Genomic DNA, 23,116 nt, shown 5'->3' on the forward strand with positions numbered 1-23,116 from the left:
TCCCACCAGGAAAATTTAGTCCATTGTTAAAGTGGTAATAAATCTTAAGGTAATTCGACCAAAACATTTAGCTACTGAGTCTTTGATAAGCAGCTTCAATTTAGGCTACATCTTCTTTTTTTAATTGAAGTATAGTTGATTTATAATGTTTCAGGTGTAAAGCAAAGTGATTCAGTTATATATATATATATTTTTTTTTTCTTTTTCAGATTCTTTTCCATTACAGTTTATTACAAGATAGTCAATATAGTTCCCTGTGCTATACAGTAGATCCTCGTTGTTTATTTTATATATAATAGTGTGTATCTGTCAATCCCAAATCTTTATAATGATCAAACAACCATCAGTTGACTCACTTAAACATCTAATCTATTTAAAGGGAAAAAAACCCCTTGTATTTAATGTTGTTTTGGCTAAAACAAAAAATGCTTTTTGATTCTTTTGCTTTTATGCCAGTTCCATTAGACACAGTCTAAAAGATAAAAGAAATCGTGACCTTTCTTCTCTTCCACCTCCTTAGGTCTGGATGGCTGTGGTTTTCTCTTTAGGCCGTGTGACACCACAGCATGATCTGAAAAGTAATTAACAACTTTAGAAGTTAATCCAGCATATACTTTGAAGCAGAAGCGATTCCATCCCTAATAGTTGCCTGGCAGACTGATTCTTCCTTCTGGCTCTTGAAACTCTATGTAGTAATTGCCCCAGAATTTAAAAATTATCTGGAGAATTCCTTGTTCCACATTTAGGGTACAAAAAGCTAATGACTTTGACATTCTGAAATGTGTGTCTGTGTGTAGGGGGGGGAGGGGTAGAGAGCAGTGTCTTGAGAATTACTGTATGGATAAGAAAGCTGTCTCTTCTCACTGTAAAGACCTGAAAAACCCTTATTTGACCAGACTGTAGAACTGAATTTCAAAATTAGTAAACTGATAATGTGTCTGAATGTGTGCCTGCCAAGAGGCATCACTACAGGATACATCTTTTCAGAGTGAACACTCTTACACTCAGGAGCTCCAGACACAGATTTGCCTACTTCCGTGTTGGTTTTGGTAGTGCTGTTATTGTTTGTAAAACAGTGTTCTGACAACTCTCTTCAGAGCAACAACTTGGCTTATAAATTATCCACCTATTTTCTTGATCAAAAGATTGTCCTTTTACACTGTTCTCCTATGCCTTCCTTTAATGCCTGTTATCTTGATTTGATCATTAGACCATGTTTTGCACGCCATCCTTCCTAAACTTGCTAAATTCCCTGAGATTGAAGGGGTGTGTCAGGCCCTCTTTCACTTCCATCTTCTCCAACTTTATAGTCTTGCACCGCAGTTGACACACAAAGAAGCCCTCACTGAATAGTCTATGAGCTATCATGATGGTCATGAGTAGTTTGTGTTGGTTATTTATACTGAGTCCCTCTTCAGAAACTGGGGATGGTTCCGTTCAACTATCACCAGTTATCTATCAATCAATATAAATCCTGGAATTAGATCCTAAAATTCAATATAAATGCTTGGATCCAAGCAGAATTCAATAACTTAATGGTCTGAAATAACTGAAAGTAAGTGAACTAAGAAATTATTCCCAAACCAGAGATATGTCTCCAGTTTAGGGATAATTAAAGGAATCAGTAAAAAAAAGACTTTATTATTTACTTATGGAAAGAAGAAAACATGACTTAGGCCTTGCTCTCAAGTTGGCTGCAGTTTGTTTGGAGGAGACGAGAGTAATGTGAGAGGGTGAACACATGCACGTGAGGCGTTTGCTTGCTAAGTCCTCACATGCTCTGTAAGTTAGAGGATCGTGATCCCTGAGGGTTGGTTATGAGTGAAGGTATCGGGTACGAGGCGAATTAAGTCAGGTGTTAAAGGAGAACAAATATTGGAAAGGCAGGAGGGAGAAGGGCAGGCTTTCCGGGCAAGGCGTTGATGGGGGCAAACGCACGAAAAGAGTAACCAGCGTGGTCCATGAGGCAGACGCCTGTCTACAGCAGGAGACTGGACAACTGTGGGAATTACATAAACTTGAGGGGGGAGGGGCTCCACTTAAGGCAGGCCTTTAAAGCTCTGTTGAGAGACTTGTGGTTAATATGACAGAAAATAATGAGCCACTGAAGGATTTTGACCTGGAGAGTGACATTATAACATGATGTTTTCACACTCTATTTCTGGCAGTAACATATAGGATGAAGTAAGACTAGGAACAAGGCAGCTGAATTAGCTTGGCAGGAAGGTAAAAACGGGACATTCTGGCTACGGTGGGGACTGTGGGAACAGAGGCCAGAGATATTTCAAAAGAAAATCCAACCTGTCTTGGTGTCCGGCTAGATGTGGAATAAGGATGGAGGAAGTCAAGGGTAAATCTGAAGGTGGGTGAATGAGAGGGGAGGGAGCTCCGAGACAGAACCAGGGGAGTTGGAGGAGGAATTGTCTTTGAACAACGCGTGGCATTTGAAATGACAGTGAGCCGGGTAGGCGGTAACACTTTAGGAGGCTGATTGGAGGAAGTTAGGAAGCCTTGTTTCAAAACCTGAATCTAAGTCATTTAACTTCACTAACAAGGAGAGTAGTCCCTGATTCACGCGGCCCTGGAGCCGATTAACTGGTAAGAATGTGAAAGTGTTCTGTAAAGCTCTATCCAATGTATGCCTTCAGCATTTTCCTATGTGTGCGTCTCCTCCCCAGCTGCATGTGATGCTGAAGAGGATGTAAAATTTCTGCTCATAAATTTCACTCGGGTATGTTTTGAGATATATCGCTTCTGGTGGAAGGGAGACTGGTTGGGAGGCCTGAGCAGTGAAACAGGTGAGAGACTGTGATGAGGATCTGGTGTGGGGTAGTGATGGCACAAGATGCGCCAAGTAGACTTACAGGCTTTTTAGAAGGAAGGAATGACAGAACTTACTGATTGGATGTGGGAAATGAGTAAGAGGGAGGATTATACAATGATGTCTAGGCTTACGGTAGAGGCAACTGATAGACTGTGGTTTAAATCACTGAGATGGAAAAGATGGGAGGAGGAGCAAATCTGACCAGGGAGGAATATGAATTTAGTTTTGGACATTGTTGTAGGCAGAATAATGGCCTCCCAAAGATGTTCACATCCTAACTCCCTGTGAACGTGTTACCTTCCACGCAAAAGGGACTTTGCAAATGTGATTAAGGTTTTTGAGATGAGATTATCCTGGACTGTCTGGGTGGGTCCAATGTAATCACAAATCTCCTTTTAAGTGAAAGATGAAGGCAGGAAAGTGAGAGTGACAGTAATGTGATGTGAGAAAGATGGGACATTGCTGGTTTTAAAGATGGAAGAGGCTACAAGCCAAGGAATGTGGTTGGTCTCCACAAGCTGGAAAAGGCAAAAAAATGGATTCTCCCCTAGAGCTTCCAGAATGAACACAGCCTCCTGAAACATTGATTTTAGCCTAGTGAAACCTGTGTTGGACCCCTGAGCTCCAGACTGTAAAATAATACATTTCTGTTGTTCTAAGCCACTAATTTTGTGGAAATGTTTTACAGCAATGGGAAACCAATATAGACACATTTGAATCTGAGGTACATAGGAGTCATCCAAGTAGAGATCTGAGACAGTTTTATAGAGGGGTCTGGGATGGAATTATAGATTTGGGAGTCATTAGCATATATATATATACATATATTATATATGTATGGCATGTATACTATACATATATATAGTATTCTAACATCTCTGAAATCAGGGTGTGTCTTATAATTGATCATATAATTGTATTGTCAGGCAACATGCCTATGCATGTCTACGTGGCCAGACAGGACAAATGTGACCCCTGAATATTTTAGTCAACAAAACACAAGGAGGGACTTCCCTGGTGGTCCAGTGGGCAAGACTCTGTGCTCCAAATGCAGGGGGTCCGGGTTCCATCCCTGGTCAGGGAACTAGATCCTGCATGCCTGCTGCAAGTAAGAGCCCAGAGGCCGCAACTAAGAAGTCCCCATGCCACAACTAAAAGATCCCGCATGCTGCAACTAAAGATCCCGCGTGCCACAACTGAGACCCAGTGGAGCCAAAAATAAATAATAAAATTTTTTAAAGTTATTAAAAAACCCCACAAAACACAAGGACTATTTGAGAAAAGTATGAGTCCTAGTTGTTGTCTGAAGGCTTTCTGTTAACGCGTTTTAATAAGATCAAGAAAGGGCCAACATCAAAACTTTCAGAATGGGTATCAATGACTTTGAACAAAATCTTAGAGACATTAGTAAAGAATTCTCTGAAGTAATGCTGATTTATCAATACTCTTGATGGCACGAGGGACAGCATTGTGATGGAAAACAAAGCTAAAGATGAATCTGAGTCAGAAAGTAGCTCTGAAAGAACTGGACTCTGAAAAATCTTAAGTAATACATTAAGTAATACATTGTGCTTGTATTTCCTTTCAATACATGCACAAAGGTCTAAGAGAGCTTTTTCAAAAGTTACAAAACAAAAAATTTTAAGTGATAAGAAAGCATCATGTCAACCTAATTAACATGTTGTACTTCCACCGTTCATAAAATAACAGTGAACCTTACAATTGAACGGTGTCTTAAACTTGACAGTCTTCATAACCATGGAGATGGGTGAGAGGATAGATGATTCAGAGACAGAATACAGAACAAGAAGAGAAGATCCAGGGAAAGTTTATCAGAAATATTAGTACTAAGTGGCATTATATATCTGGAGCCATAAAAATATTTATATTCCTTAATCCCATTTGGGGTAATTCCTCTCAAGAAAGTCATCTAAAGGAAGAAAAAATAATTATACTCGGTAGTGGGAGTTTACTTCCATGAGGAAGTGAGATGGGGCTGGACTACAGTCTCAGAAGCTGGACTGTGACCCTGAGTCCCAGCCCTCTGACACTGGCAAGTTCCCCACGTTTCATGTTAAACGAGAAACACAGTTTATCATTATTCGGAAAATAGTAGTAGCTTTGGTGAGCCGATGACTTTTGTGTCCTGGAACTCTTTTTTCCCCCTCTCCAAAAGGGTATTCAGGCCAACCCGACTTCTCTGTATAATCTCACACTTAGTCTTACTGAGAGAGAGGAGATAATAAAATCAGTTTGACACCATCCAGCATGGTGCCCTGCTATTGGGCAGAGTCTCTTGCAGAGCAATTTCGTGGTCCTTTCTGACATGATATGCCTGACTTTTGGCCCATGTACAGACCCCTGGCCCATTAGTATCTACAGGGATGGCAAAGTAACCTGGCATAGAGTGTGACAACTGAATGAAGAAAGAATTGTCTGTGGCTACTTTCTTCACAGGCATGCCATGGCCACACAGGCACTGAGGATTTCATGGACTATCCAGATCTACACAATTTGGAAAGGGAGGAAGGGATGTACCTTTTATTACAGAAAAGAGAGATAGCTATATAAATATCAAAAAAAATTGAAATGGTTATTTCATTATTTTAGTATATTCACTCAATATAATTTTATTCACACTTAGAGATGCTGATTATGGATAACAAGAATCACAAGTAGCAATATGGAAAAGAGGGAATACAACATTGAACATTAACTACCAGTGAAACTTCATAAAACATATATATTTATATGGAAAATAATCATAGCTGTTTATGAAATGGGATTATAAGTGACCATTTTCTCTTAATTTGAATTTTGTGAGGCATTATCATTTTACAACCAGAAGTAGAAGAAAACATTATTTGAACGACTACAGCTTATGAAATAAAGCCACCAATCCAACTTCATAAAAGATACACAATCTAGAGTTGCAAACTACTAAAAAATGAAATAATTAATAGAAATTATATGAGGAGTGACCAATAAAGATCCGATCCAAGTAAATAATGCTTTGAAATGGACTCATATAAAAGACCTCAAAGCAGAATGATCCGTTTACCTTCCTGTTTCTTTCATCAGAAGTAAATTTGTTACCAATACAATGGCTGTTGCAAAGACCAAGACAGATTTTTATGTAACTTCTACTTAGTAACATTTTGACTTCTTCAAAGTTCTCAAAGGATTTTCACATATAATAAGCTTTTCTATCCTGATGATAGGACAGTAATTATCAGTCCCAATTTATGGAGGAGGAATTGGTAAAGACATGTCCAAGGTAACCCATGGCTCAAATATTCAAGTGAAAAATATAGTTAGCTTTTGGGCTACTTAATTGATTATATCAAATACCCAGCATTCTGTGCTCATCTGGCATTGCTGAATGATAATTTTCCAGCTAACTGAAGCCTGTGTCTTTAGATATCAAGGACCCCCACTCCTACATTTAGGATTATTCACTTTCATCAGTGCATTAAAATTTTCTCTGCCTTCTTAAACAGGATATATTGAACATAATTTAGCCTTTTAAAATCAAGGATTCTGGTTATTAAAATGAATATCAATAATTATACACTAACTTTTTTGTAGTGATGACTTTTTGGGTTATTTAAATGTATAATACTTTTTATGGAAAAATGGCCCCAGATATAGTTTTACCTTTTGCATTCCTGAATCATTATTCCTGAATATTTGTATGTGTACACACACACACACACACACACACACACACACACACACACTCATATTCCATCCTGGCAAGCCTGCCTATTTTGTCACTGCCTATTCTTGATTTCCACTTCTAATTTGTCTTGGACATAGAAACTAGTAAGCAAGTCTATTTAAAATGTGTATAAAATAAGAGCTAAAAATTTTTGAGTTTTATATATGTAAAATTATAAGCTATGGTATATGGTTAATAAGAGAGTCTTTTATGGAGACATGAGATTGTTGGGTAAAGAAGCCCCAAATTAGGGGCAGGTTGAAAAATAACTATGTGCCAGGGACCTTGTGTTTTATGCCTTACTCCTTGATTTCTGGAAAATTCCCACATTTTACCTGGAAGTACCTGCCCCTCCATCCATGTGGTTTTAATGGGAAAAGCCATGGTTAGACATTCTTATCCCCTCCCCACTTAGGGCCTAAATGTTTGGCACAGTGGTGGGCACATGACTGAAGTCTGGCCATTCTATAGCTTAGTTCAGTTCCTTCCCTTGACATTTGAACTTGGAAGGAAAGGAGGGAGAGAGGGAGAAAGATCAGTCTCTCTTCAAGTGTCCACACCCACCAAATGAAAATTCTGAGAGCTGTTAAAGGTCATATATCTGACACATGAACCTGAAAGCCAAGAAGGCAGTAAGAAAGGATGAGGGGAGGCACAGATGAGACGTGGCGGGAAAAGCCTAACAGCTTCCAAGAGCCTGGGTCTAGTGCCTTCCTGAGGCCCAGCTAAACCTCGGTCCTTGGGTTCCGTGAGGCACCCATGTGTTCTAGGGGTGACCTTCAAAATATTTAACGATGGCACAGGAAAACAAAAATCAGGACAGAGACAGACAGCCGGTACACAGTCCTGGCAGTCTGCTGTCATTGCAGGCATTACCTGCTTTGTTACAGAGCGCAAAGTCCTGAGAAATTCCCAGGGGACAGGCTAGGGTGGCTGAGGCAGTGAGGAGGTACGTTGGGGTCTCAAGGCAACAGGAACAGAAGTATTTTACAATGTAAACAACCAACATCTCCATACAAGTACAACCAGCTGACTATCAGCCCTGTCTATATCCTTATAAGAAATGTTGCTTTTTCAGTTCAGCTGGTTTAAGTGGTTTCTGTCACTCACAATTTTAACTCCTAGAAAGTATGATTTGTGCTGTGTCATGATTTGCCACCTATTTTGCTGACCGAATTTGATGATAACTTCAGAAAGTCTTAGGGGCTGGAACAAACTTTTCCATTTGTTTCGTTTTTCGAAATTTCGTTTTTCGAAATTTCGAAATTTCCGTTTCCCACCTAAATTTACTTTTCATCCAAATAATTTAGCACAAGTAGACAAAAATCTGTGCCTTTCAACTGAAAAAAAAAAAGTACAAGAAATATAACCCAAGAATTAAATTTTTATATTGCAATGTAATAGCTGTTCACCATAGAAAAAAAATTTTAATCTAGATTAAAAAAGGCAAAAAATGGAACCCATCCAATCATTAATTTTTTAAAAAATCACCGTTAACACTTTTATTTGTATATATACTGATTTTATGCATTTAAAGAATTCCTAGTTTTTGCAAGACTAGTTTTACCTGGAAATCATCTTTTACTTAATACAGTATGCTCCTTCTTTCCACAAAACCCAGATTTTTTTCATCGCTAGTCCTGTGTTTCATTCCCTGGGTATGTAGGCATTGGGGGAAGGGAGGAGGGCAGAGCTTCGTAGTTCTTCGAGGTACAGGTTTATGTAGCTCTTTGCTCTCAGTGCAGCTCTCAGGAGAACAAGGTTGACCTTATTTCCAGGCAGAATTATTCATGTCACCACTTTTACTTTAGAAGCTGCTTAGTGAGTCATGTCTGACTGTATGAGAAAGGATGAATTTACACGTTCAGTAGCAGGTACACCAAAGTCAACGAACTCCATTATTTAATCTCCGATAATAGCTCCCAAGTTGCAAAATGGGAGGAAGACAAATGAGTTCTAGAACCTCATTTATCATTGAGCTTCCTGACTTTCATCCATTGGGAAGTCAAGTCTTTTCAAGTAAGAAAAGCTGTTTGCATTTAATCACTTAGACTTATAACGAGAGTATTTTTAAGGTGATGCAAATTGCTGGTGTAAAAGAGGATCTGCCAGACCGAGTGAAGGGGCTGGCCACTGCGTGGAGACAAACCATCCACAGCTGAGTTGAAATGGAGATACCTGAGAATCCAAATGGAGAGGCCACAAAGGAATAGCCAGAGACGTTGGAAATAAAGAACAGAAGTTAAGCCATGTAAGGCTGGACAGTTCCGTGCTCCTAGAAGCCCAATTAAAGACCACAAAAAGAAAAACTAGTGCGATTTTGGTCTGCATGAATAAAAGTGCAATGTTCAAAAATACGTAACGGTTCCCCTGAACTCCACATTCATCAATCTCTGTTTGGATCAGTTGCTCAGTTCTGGGAACCTTATTTGAAGAGAGAGATTGGCAAATGAGGGAGTGTCCAACAGCAAAACAAGCCAGAGGCAAAAGGGCACATGAGGAGGTTTTAAGGTAACAGGTGTGGGTCATTTGGAGAAAAGAGAGGATTTACCCTCCTTAAAATTTGAAAGCTCCTAAATGGCTGCCAAAAGGAAAATATTTAGGAGTTTGGGATTAACATATACACACTACTACACATAAAATAGATAACCAACAAGGGCCTACTGTATAGCACAGGGAACTATATTCAATATCTTGTAATAACCTACAATGGAAAAGAATCTGAAACAGAATACGTGTGTGTGTGTGTGTGTGTGTGTGTGTGTGTGTGTGTGTGTATAACTGAATCACTTTGCTGTACACCTGAAACTAACACAACGTTGTAAATTAACTATACTTCAATTTTTTTAAATGGTTAATAAATAAATAAGGTGTGTCTGTATTATGGAATACTGTACAGCCATCAAAAATCTCACATTCAGAGAACAAATAATGTGACAAAGTGAGAGTTGAAACAAGATTGCTTAAAAACACAATTTTTCTAATTTAATGTTTATGAATTTTTTGACTATAAACACATTACTTCTGTAATCATATTAAAACCCAAAAAATATATAGACAGAAGAAAGAGAAAGAGGAAACAAAAGTCCAGATGATGGGAGTGTGTGTGTGTGTGTGTGTGTGTGTGTGTGTGTGTGTGTGTGTGTGTGTATTTATATACAGAGAGATTAGTGTTTTTTTCTCTTTTCATTTTTAAACTATAAAAGCAATACATGAACACTTAGGACAAATAATTCAGATACAATTTCAATCATCCAACAAATATTCATTGAATACCTATTGTGTACTTTTATTCTTCGTGGTTCTAAAGGACAGAGCAAGTCACAGTGGGTGGAAGGGGCATGGAAGCAGAAGGCGGCTCAGTATAAAAGGATAATATCAGAACCGCCAACAACAGAGTGGGTGGCTTTATACAGGCAAGAGCTTCCATGTCATTGCAAGTATTCAATCACGTATGTGACTGTGGAAATTCTTAAACAGAACGATAGACACATGACTTCCAAGACCACTTCTGATTCGGAGAATCTATTACTTTCTAATTTCACATTAAGGATCAGGAGATAAGTCCTCACCACTCATCCACCATATAATGTTGGGAAACTCAATTCTCTTCTGATACTCCTTTCTAAAATAGGAGAAATAACATTGACTTAAACCAATGTAAACTTGACAGATGATATTTAGAGAATGTTTCTGAAGTCCTTCGATTATATTTAGTAGATAAATGAAGGCATTTGGTGTAAATTATCTAATGCAATCCTCAGGGCTACAGCATCATCTACAATATTAAAATCCTTAATGAACGTATGAAACTCAAGCCAGAATTGAAAATACTACTTAAAAAAATGCTGGTTCTACACATGGGGCTCATTGCTCACCTATTATTTCCACACATTCACAACACAGTTATGTCGCAATATGATTTTCTTTACACTGGCATTGCTCATACCACAATGATTCAGAAATAATTGTGGAGATTTGGGCATTTTTTTTAAAAAGTAAAAGAAAAAAGAGAATTATAAAAGCAAATCCATGCCACCATAATATACCACTTTATACCCCCTAAGATGACTATAATCAAAAAGACATGATAAGAAATATTGGTGAGGATGTGGAGAAACTGGACCCCTCAGGCACTGCTGGTGGGAATGTACAATGACGCAACCATTCTGAAAAAGAGTTTGGCAGTTCCTCAAATGTTAAACACAGAGTTATCACATGATCCAACAATTCCACTTGTAGGTACATACTCAAGAGAAAAGAAAACTTATGTCTACATAAAAACTTGTCCATGAACATTCATAGCAGCATAATTCATATAGCCAAGTATTAGAAATAATTCAAATACCCATCAACGGATAAATAAAAATGTAGCATTCATACAGTGGAATATTGTTCAGCAACAAAAAGGAATGAAGTATTGACATGTGCTACAGTGTAGATGAAATTTGAAAACATAATTCTAAGTGAAAGAAGTCAATCACAAGAGAGTACATGTTGCATGATTCCATTTATGTGATGTGCTCAGAAGAGGCAAATTTATAGAAACGGAAAGTAGATTAATGGTTGCCTAGGGCTGGGAGTCTGTGGGAGGGAACATGAGAGTGAGTGCTAGTGGGAACACGGTTTCTTTCGGGGATTGTGCAATGTTCTAAAATTAATTGCGGTGATGGTTACACAACTCTGAACATACTAAAATCCACTGCACTGTACACTTTAAATGGGTGAATTATATGTTATGTAAATTATATTTCAATAACACTGTTTTTAAAAAAGAAAGTTAAACTTTCACAACTCCATTTCCACTTCCTGAATTTCTCTGGCTGAAATCTAGCATGTTGCAATATTTCCTAGATATAGCTTCATAACCAAGATACCACTACAGAAACAGTGTGTGGTCTTCCAGTCCAATGTTCAGCTGTGCATCACAGCTTTAAAACAAAGGCCAGAAGGTGGAACAAACTAGCAAACCAAATTTAGACCTTGTGAAAAAATACTGCAAAAGTGAAATATTAGCTTTAGGGCCTCATGAACCATTGGGACCCAGTTAAATTCACTGTAGATCAGAGCTTTGTGGCACAGGCCAAAATCTAACCCGATAAGAAAGCAGATGTTCCAATGTTTCAAGGTGTGCACAGATGAAAAGCCTCTCCAATTTGAGTCAAAGTCTTCTAAAGATCAGAGGATGCAAGAGTAAATAAGTCACTAAGTAACTAAGAAAGAAACAAGCAAAAACCACAAATTAAGATGTTCACCATGGGACTTCCCTGGTGGCACAGTGGTTAAGAATCCTCCTGCTAATGCAGGGGACACGGGTTGGATCCCTGGTCTGGAAAGATCCCACATGCCACGGAGCAACTAAGCCCGTGTGCCACAACTACGGAGCCTGCTGCGCTCTAGAGCCTGCGAGCCACAACTACTGAGCCCGTGTGCCACAACTACTGAGCCCGTGAGCCACAATTACTGAAGCCCGCGTGCCTAGAGCCCATGCTCCGCAACAAGAGAAGCCACCGCAAGGAGAAGCCCACGCACCGCAACAAAGAGTAGCTCCCGCTTGCCGCAACTAGAGAAAGCCCGTGTGCAGCGATGAAGACCCAACGCAGCCAAAAATAAATAAATAAATAAATAAATTTATATATATATATTAAAAAAAGATGTTCACCAGAGAAAAAGGTGTAGTCACCAAAATGCATTTTTTCCTTTTTTTTTTCCTGCTTGCCTTGTCTTCTTAACAGGATTGAAAACTCCCAAGGGCAGGGTCCATATGCCCTCCTTTTGAGTGTCTCCATGGCACTTACACAGGGTTCTGCCAGAGGGAATTCCAGTGACATAAGGCCCCATGTTACCCAGCTTCTGGCCACGCTCAGCCCCCTGTGCTCACCTGTTTCCCACACCCGGCTCCCTCCATTTCTCCTATTTGCCAGGCTCCCTCCCATCTTATAGTCTGGGACCTTATAGTCTCTGGGACCTGCTGGTCCTTCTCTTTGAACACTCTTCCATGTTCTTTTCATAACCTTCTTTCATCCTTCAGGTCTCAGCTAAAATGTTACCTCCTCAAAGAGGCCCTCCCCCACCACCCCATATTAATTAAGTGGGTTCCAGTGAGAGTCTGTCATCTCATCCAAGTTGTTTACTTCATAGTAGAAACCACTCCAAAGATATGTATTCAGTCCCTAGTTATGTACCAGGCACTGCTTTAGGTGCTGGGGATATAGCAATGTACAAAACAAACAGTAACTCAATTCATATTTGTTGTTTTTTGCACATTCTTTGTAAGCAAACTGTAACCTCTTTGTTAGCAGGGACTGGCCAAAAGGGAGGCAGTATGATGTGGTGATCAAGAGCATAATTCCAGAGCCTGAGAACTAGGATAGAATCCTGGCTCTCCCACTTGACCAAATTACTTAATTGCTCTGAAACTCAGTTACCCCATCTGTAAAATAGGCATAATAATAGTACCTTCTTGGGGGGGTTGTTACGAGAACTAAATACATAGTAGAATTTAGTTACTTTGGTAACTGTTGGAAAAATACTTGACCCATACTAAGCTCTATACAAATGTTTATCAAAATAATGTTTTTTAATTACTGGGCCAATACTGTACATGACAACTCGGTGGTTTCAGTTAAATGAATTAATAAATTGTGGTGCCTGTGGTTAAACTTATGTCTGTAATTGGGCCAAAACATAAGGAGAGAGTAGACTGGCAACAACAAAATGCCCCCTTTCATGCTTGAACTCTCTGTTGAAAGAAATTCTGTGGTCTTAGATAGAATGTGACATTCTTGGTCAATTCCAAGCCAGTGGAAGCATTCTCTTTTGAATCTGCTAGAAATATTGTGGTTGTTTTCTACCGGGGGAGGTTCTGGGACTTTCCAGGAAGGAAGGGCTATCAGCGTCCGGCTTTGTCCACAATCTGGCTTCCAGGGTCACATGAAACAAACCACCTGTCTCCAGGAGCTGGTGAAGGGATCAAAGAGATACCTCTGTATTTGTCATCTGCTTCTCCTATCCTACTCTCCTTACATATAGCCACAATTTCTAATTTGATGTTTCCATCCATATAAAACCAAACCAGAGTTGTGAAGAGGCTAACTACTAACCATTCTGGATGGCATTCCCAATAACTCCTTCCAGTAAACATTAGCCAACAAATGTATAAATGCAGTACGTCAGCTCTGAGTATTCCATATGTACATACTTCCAGGAAAGAAATTTAAAAAATGGAAGAAGGTGGACTAAAGTAATCAAAGCAACTGGGAGCTGCTGGCAGGTATTTACCATGATCCTGCTAAGTTCTGGCACTTTTCAAGATGCTTATGGGGATGACCCAAAATACAGAAAAGCAAAGTAGTTTGTCACAGATTTGCCTTCAAGCAGCCCATAGTCTATTTAGATCAAAATCTCCATACATCAAAACAGGAAAACCTTTATAAAGGAATACAATATATGGTAGGCAGAATAATGAGCCCCACCCCCAAAGATGTCCACATCCTAATTCCAGGACCTGTGAATATACTAGGTCACATGGCAAAGGGGAATTAAAGTCGCAGACATAATTGAAATTGCTCATCTTCTGACTTTTAAATAGGGAGATTATCCTAGATTATCCAGGTGGATCCAATGTAATCACAAGGGTACTTAAAAGTGGAAGAGGGAAGCAAAAGGGTATTGGAGAAAGATACATGGTGACGAAAGTAGGGTCAGAGAGACGCTGTGTTGCTGGCTTTGAAAAGGAAGGGAGGGGAACATGAACCGAGGAATGCAGGCAGCTGCTAGACACTGGGAGAAGTAAGGAAACAGATTCTCCTTGACAGAAGAAATTTTCACATACTGAGGTGTGGGGAAGTCATTCTGGCTTACACATGATTTGACTTGAACTTTGTGCTAACTAGAACAACTTGTCTTATGGACTGTCAAACATGCATCGTACATCTGTTTTAACCATTAAAGAAAAGAATGCATTTAAAAATCAAAATGAGGGCTTCCCTGGTGGCGCAGTGGTTGAGAGTCCGCCTGCCGATGCAGGGGACACGGGTTCGTGCCCCGGTCCGGGAAGATCCCACATGCCGCGGAGCGGCGGGGCCCGTGAGCCATGGCCGCTGGGCCAGCGCGGCCGGAGCCTGTGCGCCACAACGGGAGAGGCCACAACAGTGAGAGGCCCGCGTAACGCAAAAAAAAAAAAAAAAAAAAAAAAAAAAAAAAAAAAAATTAAAAATCAAAATGAAGTAACTGTGATTCAGCCTTCAAAACGGGGGGGCCATTGTGGATGTGGCTTCAGACACGTTCCTGCATCACTGAGAACCTGAATTTTCTGAACTGTATCAGACTCGAGGACAGACTCCAAACAACATCTGCTAGTAGCATCCAGCATCTTCTGGTCTTGAGGTCTCCCCTTGTAATTATGCAACCATTTTGGACGCCAACCAATCCTTGCTTAACAAGCACTCTTACTTCGTGCCAGCTTCCACTCTAATTCTTGACAAACAACTTATGTAACTTTGTGGTTTTTGCCTATATAAGCCTCCCCCTACTTTGTAGTCCAGCAGAACACAATTTATGTGCTTCTTGAATCTGTGTCTCCTGGGCTATAGTCCTCAGTTTGGCTCAAATAAAACTCTGTTCTATTCCTATTAATAGATTGTTTATTATTTTCATCGACATCCTCTAGAGCTTTGGGGAGGAATGAAGCCCTGCCAACGTCTCAATTTTAGCCCAGTGAGACCCTGTTGTACTTCTAACCTACAGAACGGCAAGATACTAAATGTGTGTTGTTTTAAGCCACTAAGTTGGTGGTAATTCATTACAGCAGCAATAGGAAACTAACACAACACATAATAAAATTCTAAATTACTATTATCAGAAAATAAAATAGAAAGGGAAGAGAGAGCAATGCTGACTAAAGTTATTAGGAAAAATGACTTTGAGTGAGTGGGATTTGAGAATGCTCTTTTCAGAGTTTATAGGATGAATATAAAACACAAAAGCTGAGAAGGGATCTATGTCACATCTATCAAAGTCAAAAAGGAACATTGATTTGTTTACCAAATCTCAGATTACCAGAACCAGAAAGCAATTCCTTGAAACCTGAAAGAGGTAGCTTTAGGATGGATGGATTGACGGACAGATAGATGGACAGATGGATAGATGGAGACAGAGAGAAAGAAAGAGACAGAAACAGAAAGAGAAACTGCTGCTTTATGCAATATGAGACTCTTTCATTCTTAGAGGAAACAGGGGCTGAAAATTAAAAAAGCTTTAAAATTTTCAGATAAAATGACGTCAGAGAAACCAAGATGTTGGGGTGAAATTCAAGCCTTTGTCATATAGATAATTTGCTTTCCCCAGGCCGGAATTACCAAATCCTGCCAGAGATATAGTCTCGGCTTCCAGACACTCTGAGCTCACACAGTATGGCAATTTCTGTTCTTATCCCTGGTGAGGATTCCTAGGCAAATAACAAAGTTGGCTTAAGTGTTCCTCTCCTTTCACACTATTCCTTAAGTGTTCCTCTCCCTAACACACTAAAACACTGTCTGTTTTTCTGGTCTAAAAACAACAAAAAAGAAGGGTCCTCATGTGCTCTTTCAGACAGACTTGAAAGCTTAGGTCTTGAGCATCTGGAAGCATCGTTTCTAACTATGGGGGCAAACACAGTTGTCCTCTTGCTTCACAGACACACAATCACTCTCCTCCTACAGGAATTCTTCTCCCCTTTTAAGATTCTATTCGCTATTTCCTACTGGAAGGCATTTCTCTGAGCTATTGAATAGCACTCCACTCCTCCGGCAAGCTACCAGACAATGGGGAGTGAAGTAACACAAGTGAAATCTGCCAGGTCTAGCTGGCTCTTGCATCCTCCAGAACTACAGCCCACATTTGCATGGATGGAGTACACTGGATCCATGGGGACCCGCTGCAGGAGGAAACTGACCCTACCAGCCATGAGGCCTGACACTGGGGCCTTGAGGAAGACAGGCTTGGTGAAGGCATCACTTCATCTGCTCTTACACTTAAGGGATGAGACTCAGAGACCAGATGCTGAGCATTCCTCACCAGTTCAGACTGCTGGGTGGACATGTGATCATCTGCTAAGCCTGCAAGTTCACTTAGGTCTTTAAACCAGTAAGATTTGGGAACTGGATATGGTGGATGCCTTCTGATCTGGAGTCCATCGAGACTCAAAAAAGAGAGCTTAAGCCACCAACCTCATCCATTTGCCTTCCTGTAGAAATTGTCAGAGGGACTCCAAAACAGTTGTAACTCATTTCAAACCCAGACATGTACCTGTCATGCTTCGTTTCAAAGAATGACAGACTTAGAAATGTTTTAGGTTCCCAGCAGTTGTTCAAAAGCAGATAAGGAATACAAATCAACACACATGGCACTGAAATAAAACCATTTGACCTTCACATGACTGTCTTATAAGGCAGGTGTGCCTTTTTCCCTTAAAGATGTCACTGGGGGCTTCCCTGGTGGCACAGTGGTTAAGAATCCACCTGCCAGTGCAGGGGACACTGGTTCGATCCCTGGTCCGGGAAGATCCCACATGCCACGGAGCAACTAAGCCCGTGCGCCACAACTACTGAGCCTGTGCTCCAGAGCCTGTGCCACAACTCCTGAAGCCGGGGCGCCTAGAGTCCGTGCTCTGCAACAAGAGAAGCCACCGCAGTGAGAAGCCCACACACCACAATGAAGAGTAGTAGCCCCCGCTCACCGCAATTAGAGAAAGCCCGTCCGCAGCAACAAAGACCCAACCCAGCCAAAAATAAATAAATTTTAAAAAAATACCTTAAAAAAAAAAAGATGTCACTGGACATTTATAAAATTGGCAAGTGGGGTGGCTGGAGGGCTTCTCTGCCCAACATGATGGGCTGTCACTCTTTCAGGAGGTAGACCTTATCAGCACCAGAGGAAAATCTTGGAGCTAATTCAGGAGACATTTTAAGTGGACTATTTTACCAACTGAAGGCCAAAAGGGAAATAGGAAACAAATGACCATAAAATGAATTTTCTGCTGCTGGAATACAAGAGTTCCCTGGAAATGAACAACTCTGCCCTGCTGTTCCACTAGTTGGGATTTCCAGTGGTATTCAAAGAACTTTGCTCTTCTATCTCTGTCACACCTCTTATTCTTTCCAATGTTTACTTCTATTATCATACACCAATACACAAAGCAATTTTGCACATAAGCCCTTTCCTAAAGCCTGGCTCAGTTCTATTAACCCTTATGCAGTAATTTATAGTTAAGGTCTAAATGGCACTGGCGCATGTAAATAGTGTCTGTGGGCCCTGCCATCATGAGGAGAGTACTGTGCTTAAGTGGCTCCAACACATTTTCTCACAACATTACGGAAGGAACTGCTGAGATCTCTGCAGGAAATTATTTAGTGAAATTCTACAGAAGATTAACATTGCTTTGTAACAGGCTTTTCACTGTGTTAAGCCTAGAATTATTCAAGGAAATCTGTGGAATCCAAGGCTTTGTCTTTCTTTAACATCAGTTTCTAAGCTGCTCATCTAGAAAGAAACATGTCTGGAAGCCAGAAATCTCAGAGACTTTCCAATTTCCTTGTAAGAACTCTCATCAAGGATGAGTGGATTTGAGAACTCTCTCTACATCTCAGGAATGAGTGCAAAGAACAGAGAGACACCCTTGGCCAAGTTGATGCCATGCAACAAACTTCTCAAATTTCTCTACAACTTTCCTTTCACCTTCTCTCATTCGAAAGCAGTCTGTCTATCTCTGACCATTCTCCAGGATACCCCTCCAGATTCACAGGAGGCCCTAGAGTATCCAATTGGCCCAGCCAATCTGCTGCTAAAGCCCCTCAGAAACTTGAAGAGTTGCCTATCTGTTTCCATCCATCCACCCATCTACTCATTAACGTTCTATTGATCTCCTGTGTTTGTGAGGCCCTCCTAGATTCTGGGATGTAACTGTGGGCAAGATGACTACAGCTCTTTTCCTCATAGGGTTTTATTTTTTTTATTTTTAATTTTTTAAAAATATATTTATTTTATTTATTTATTTTTGGCTGTGTTTGGTCTTCGTTGCTGTGCGTGGGCTTTCTCTAGTTGCAGTGAGCGGGGGCTACTCTTCGTTGTGGTGCCCGGGCTTCTCATTGATCTGGCTTCTCTTTGTTGGGGAGCACGGGCTCTAGGCACACGGACTTCAGTAGTTGTGGCACGTGGGCTCAGTAGTTGTGGCTCGTGGGCTCTAGAGTGCAGGCTCAGTAGTGGTAGCACATGGGCGTAGTTGCTCCACGGCATGTGGGATCTTCCCTGACCAGGGCTCGAACCCGTGTCCCCTGCATTGGCAGGCGGATTCTTAACCGCTGCGACACCAGGGAAGTCCCCTCATAGGGTTTTAAATCCAGAATAGAAAGAGACACATTCAAAAGGTAATTTCACAAATAATTATTTAATTGCAATTGGATAACGGCTTTAGAAGAAAAGTACGGTACAATTAGAGAATTTAACAGAGGTTTCTGGCCTAGTCTGGATGTGGAGATGGGGGAGGCCGAGAAAGCTTCTCTGAGGCAGTAACATTTGTGCCGATTCTTAAAGGATGAGCAGGAATTCATCGAGCAAAAGGTGTATGGGGGAACGTGGGCAGGAGGGTGGTGGGGGGGAAGAATCTAGGCAGCCAGATAAGCAAATAGGAGGGCCCTGATGTATGAAGGCCCTCAGTGAGGCCCTACAGTGAGCAGGTTGCTGTGTTTGGAGCATGGCCAGCAGGGGAAGGGGAGCAGATCAGGCCAGATTCTACCCTTGGAAGAGCTTAGGAAGAAATAGTTGTCATCTTAGCTCGTCCTCAGAGCAGTCAAAGTTCTGAACTCACGCGTTCTTGGGGTTCTCAAGCTGGGTGTGCCCTAAACTCATCAGACCAGCATCCCTGAGGCCAGGCTAACTGACACTGCGCCAAAGGCACGAGTGATGAACAGCCAGCCAAGGGCATAAACATCAAACACACTGTGTGGACCTGGTTTGAATTCTGATTCAACTAAATCAACTGGAAATAGACATTTGGGGACATTGAGGAAATATACAGTTGACCCTTGAATAACATGGGTTGGAACTGTGCAGGTCCACTTATATGCAGATTTTTTTCAATAAATACACAAAAATACACATGCAGAGCATCGTGTGCAAGACTTGTATTGAAGTGGAGAGCCTATCCTTACATAGGCATAAGGTGAGTGATATTTAATATAAAATTAATAATGTGTGAGTTTTTTAAAATGTTTTATAACTTTGCTTCCAAAGGATTACATTACCATACGGTATGCCGCTCCCCAGACCTCTCTCTCCCTCTCCCTCCCTCTCTCTCTTTTCCTCCCTCCCTCCCTCTCCCTCCCTCTCTCTCTTTTCCTCCCTCCCTCCCTCTCTCTCTCTCTCCTTATTGGAGAAACTGTGTATCAGCCTATCATTAGAGGTAAGTGGTTTTTTTCAGTAACAATGTTTCCAATACTGTATTACAAGTATGACTGTAGTATTGTAGTCATAAAAATTTTATAATGATTCATTCTTAGCTGATAGGCTAGGCTACAGTGAAGCAATCATATCAATTATACTAGTTCACCATAAAGCAATCATATTGCTGCTTCTTTGTAATCAATGCATGTAATAATACCTGTAAATAAATATGAATTTCTTGTTCACATTATCTTTTCATTTTTAATGTCTAGTGTTAGTAATACGTATAACATCTACAGTGTTTTGTATCATACAAGACAATGTTGATGTAGGCACTGTCAGATGATTCATCTTGTAAACAGACTATGTAAACTTACGGTATCAACAAATACAGTACAATACTATAAATGTATTTCCTATTCCTTTTCTTAATAACGTTTTCTTTCCTCTGGCTTACTATATTGTGAGAATACAGTATATAATACATATAACACATATAAAATATGTGTTAATCAACTATTTATGTCATCAGTAAGCCTTCCAGTTAACAGTAGGCTATAAGTAGTTAAGTTCCAGGGGAGTCAAAAGTTATACTTGGATTTTCCACTGCACGGGATGGGGGTGAGGGTTGGTGCCCCTAACCCCTGCATTGTTGAAGGGTCAACTATAGTGCAGATTAATTAATTATTAGATGATATAAAGGAATTATTGTTAATTTGAAGGTACAAAAATGGTATTGTGGTTGAGTAAGAAAATGTCCCCTTTTTCTTAGCATATTTAAGAGTGAAGTATCATGATGTCTATGATTTAAATTAAATTACTTCAGCGAAATTTTCAGGAGGTATATATGGCAAAATATTAGTAGTTCCTCTGCCAGGTGATGCATATATGGGAGTTGGTTATACTATTCTCTTTTATTTTGCTTGAAAATGTTCATAATAAAAAGTTAAAAACATGAAAAGGAAAAAAAGATACCATTGGTCATCAAGCTGGATCAGTCATATTGTCCTGGGGAAAAGTAAGCCTAGAACTAACCATCTTGCCAAAGGCAAAGGACGTGAATAAAGAACATGCATTTTCCTTTTAAATTTCTTTTTTATGTCTCTTGTTTATTGGTCTGTGAAAATTCAGTTTATATTAATAAAGCTCTTGAAAGTGAGAATAAGTGCTTATTTATTCAACCACATAACTGAGCACCTACCATGCATCTGTGATGACCCCTTTCCTTGCACAACCTGCTTGTGCTGGGTGAGGGTTCATTACCTAGAGATTCTATTCAGCACAGAGCATTTAAAAGTTGACTTGCGCTAATTACTAGACAAATTCAAATCAAAACTACAATGAGGTACCACCTCACACTGGTCAGAATGGCCATCATCAAAAAGCCTACAAATAACAAATGCTGGAAAAGGTGTGGAGAAAGGGAACCCTCCTACACTGTTAGTGGGAATGTAAATTAGTGCAGCCACTATGGAGAACAGTGTGGAGGTTCCTCAAAAAACTAAAAATAGAGTTGCCATATGATCCAGAAATCCCACTCCAGGGCATATATCCAGACAAAACTACAATTCAAAAAGATACACGCACCTATAGTCATAGCAGCACTATTCACAATAGCCAAGACATGGAAGCAACCTAAATGTCCTGACAGATGAATGGATAAAGAAGATGCGGTACATATATACAATGGAATACTACTCAGCCATAAAAAAGAATGAAATAATGCCATCTGCAGCAACGTGGATGGACCTAGAGATTATTATACTAGGTAAAGTAAGTCAGAAAGAGAAAAACAAACACCGTGTGATATCACTTATCTGTGGAATCGAAAATATGACACAAATGAACCTATCTACAAAACAGAAACAGACTCGCAGATGTGTAGAGAACAGACTTGAGGTTGCCAAGGGGGTGGGGGGTAGGGGAGGGAAGGATTGGGAGTTTGGAGTTAGCAGATGCAAACCAGTATGTACAGAATGGATAAACAACAAGGTCCCACTGTATAGCACAGGGAACTACATTCAATATCTTGTGATAAACCATAATGGAAAAGAATCTAAAAAAGAATATATATCTGAATCACTTTGCTGTGCAGCAGAAATTAACACGACATTGTAAATAAACTATACGTCAATAAAATAAATAAATAAAAATAAAAAGTTGATTGGTTTCAACCCTTGAAAACTAGTATTTGTATTGACTCTCCATATTAGTAATCGTATCAATTTTACTGGGGCATTCCCACACCTTGGAGAACTAAAGCTAGGGGAGAGGATATTCGATTTGTACTCTCTGGTGATCTTGATGTCAACTGATTCTTTATTCCAAGACTGGCAAACAATTCACTCACAGTGGAAGAGGCTTGGATGGGGCAGAACAGTAACCAAGCACGAAGCACCCACAAGCTCTAAAGATGAGGTCACTGTTCTGCAAACACAGACAGGGGAGCCTGAGAGCCCCAGAGCGTTCAGGCCACAGGAATGGGGCTGTCAGATAAAACACATGATGCCCAGGTACATTTGAACGTCAGATAAACAAACAACAATTTTTTAGTATAAGTATGCCTCATGCAATATTTAGGACATACTTAAACTAAAAAAATTGTTGTTTATCTGAAATTCAAATTTACCTGGGCATCCTGTAAAGGATGCCCAGGGCTTCCTTCCTCCCTTCCCTTCCTTCCTTCCTTCCTTCCTTCCTCCCTTGCTCCCTCCCTTCTTCCCTTCCTCCCTTTCTTCTCTTCTTCCTTTTTTTTTCTTTTTTTCTTTCCTTCCTCTCTCCTCTCTTTCTCCCCCACCCCCTGCTCTCTCTCTCTCTTTCCCCCTCTTTCCCTCTCTCTCTGTTTTCTCAACCTAACAACCCTACACAGGAATGAATGAAAGACAAATGCACAGATGGGAAAAGCCAGATCGCAGGAAAGGAGAAAACAGTGCACTCAAATTACTCATTCCCCAAATGTCTCTGACCCAAGAGGCAGGACACTGGGTTAACAAATTCAACGAGAGCCTTTGGGCCAGGAAGGAATGACTGAGGATTTGTGACCAAAGAAGTAAGTACGTGAGATTGTTATCTGAGGACAGTCCTCAATGGAGAAGCTTTCCCTTATCACTTTCTGCCTGAACCCCTGGCTTCTCTTCATTAATTTTTTAAGC

General features: G+C 40.3%; 1 long non-coding RNA gene across 1 annotated transcript in view; it reads right to left on the reverse strand.

The window, feature by feature from the left end:
• Positions 1-493: 493 nt before the first annotated feature.
• The window catches only part of LOC114487186 (uncharacterized), a 35,276-nt gene continuing 12,653 nt past the window's right edge, over positions 494-23,116 (reverse strand). Inside the window, exon 3 of the long non-coding RNA XR_003682007.1 lies at positions 494-571. This is a non-coding gene — a long non-coding RNA (uncharacterized lncRNA). The remainder of the gene's footprint in view (positions 572-23,116) is intronic.

The sequence above is a fragment of the Physeter macrocephalus genome, chromosome 11 (assembly GCF_002837175.3).
Source record: "Physeter macrocephalus isolate SW-GA chromosome 11, ASM283717v5, whole genome shotgun sequence".
Classification (NCBI taxonomy): domain Eukaryota; kingdom Metazoa; phylum Chordata; class Mammalia; order Artiodactyla; family Physeteridae; genus Physeter; species Physeter macrocephalus.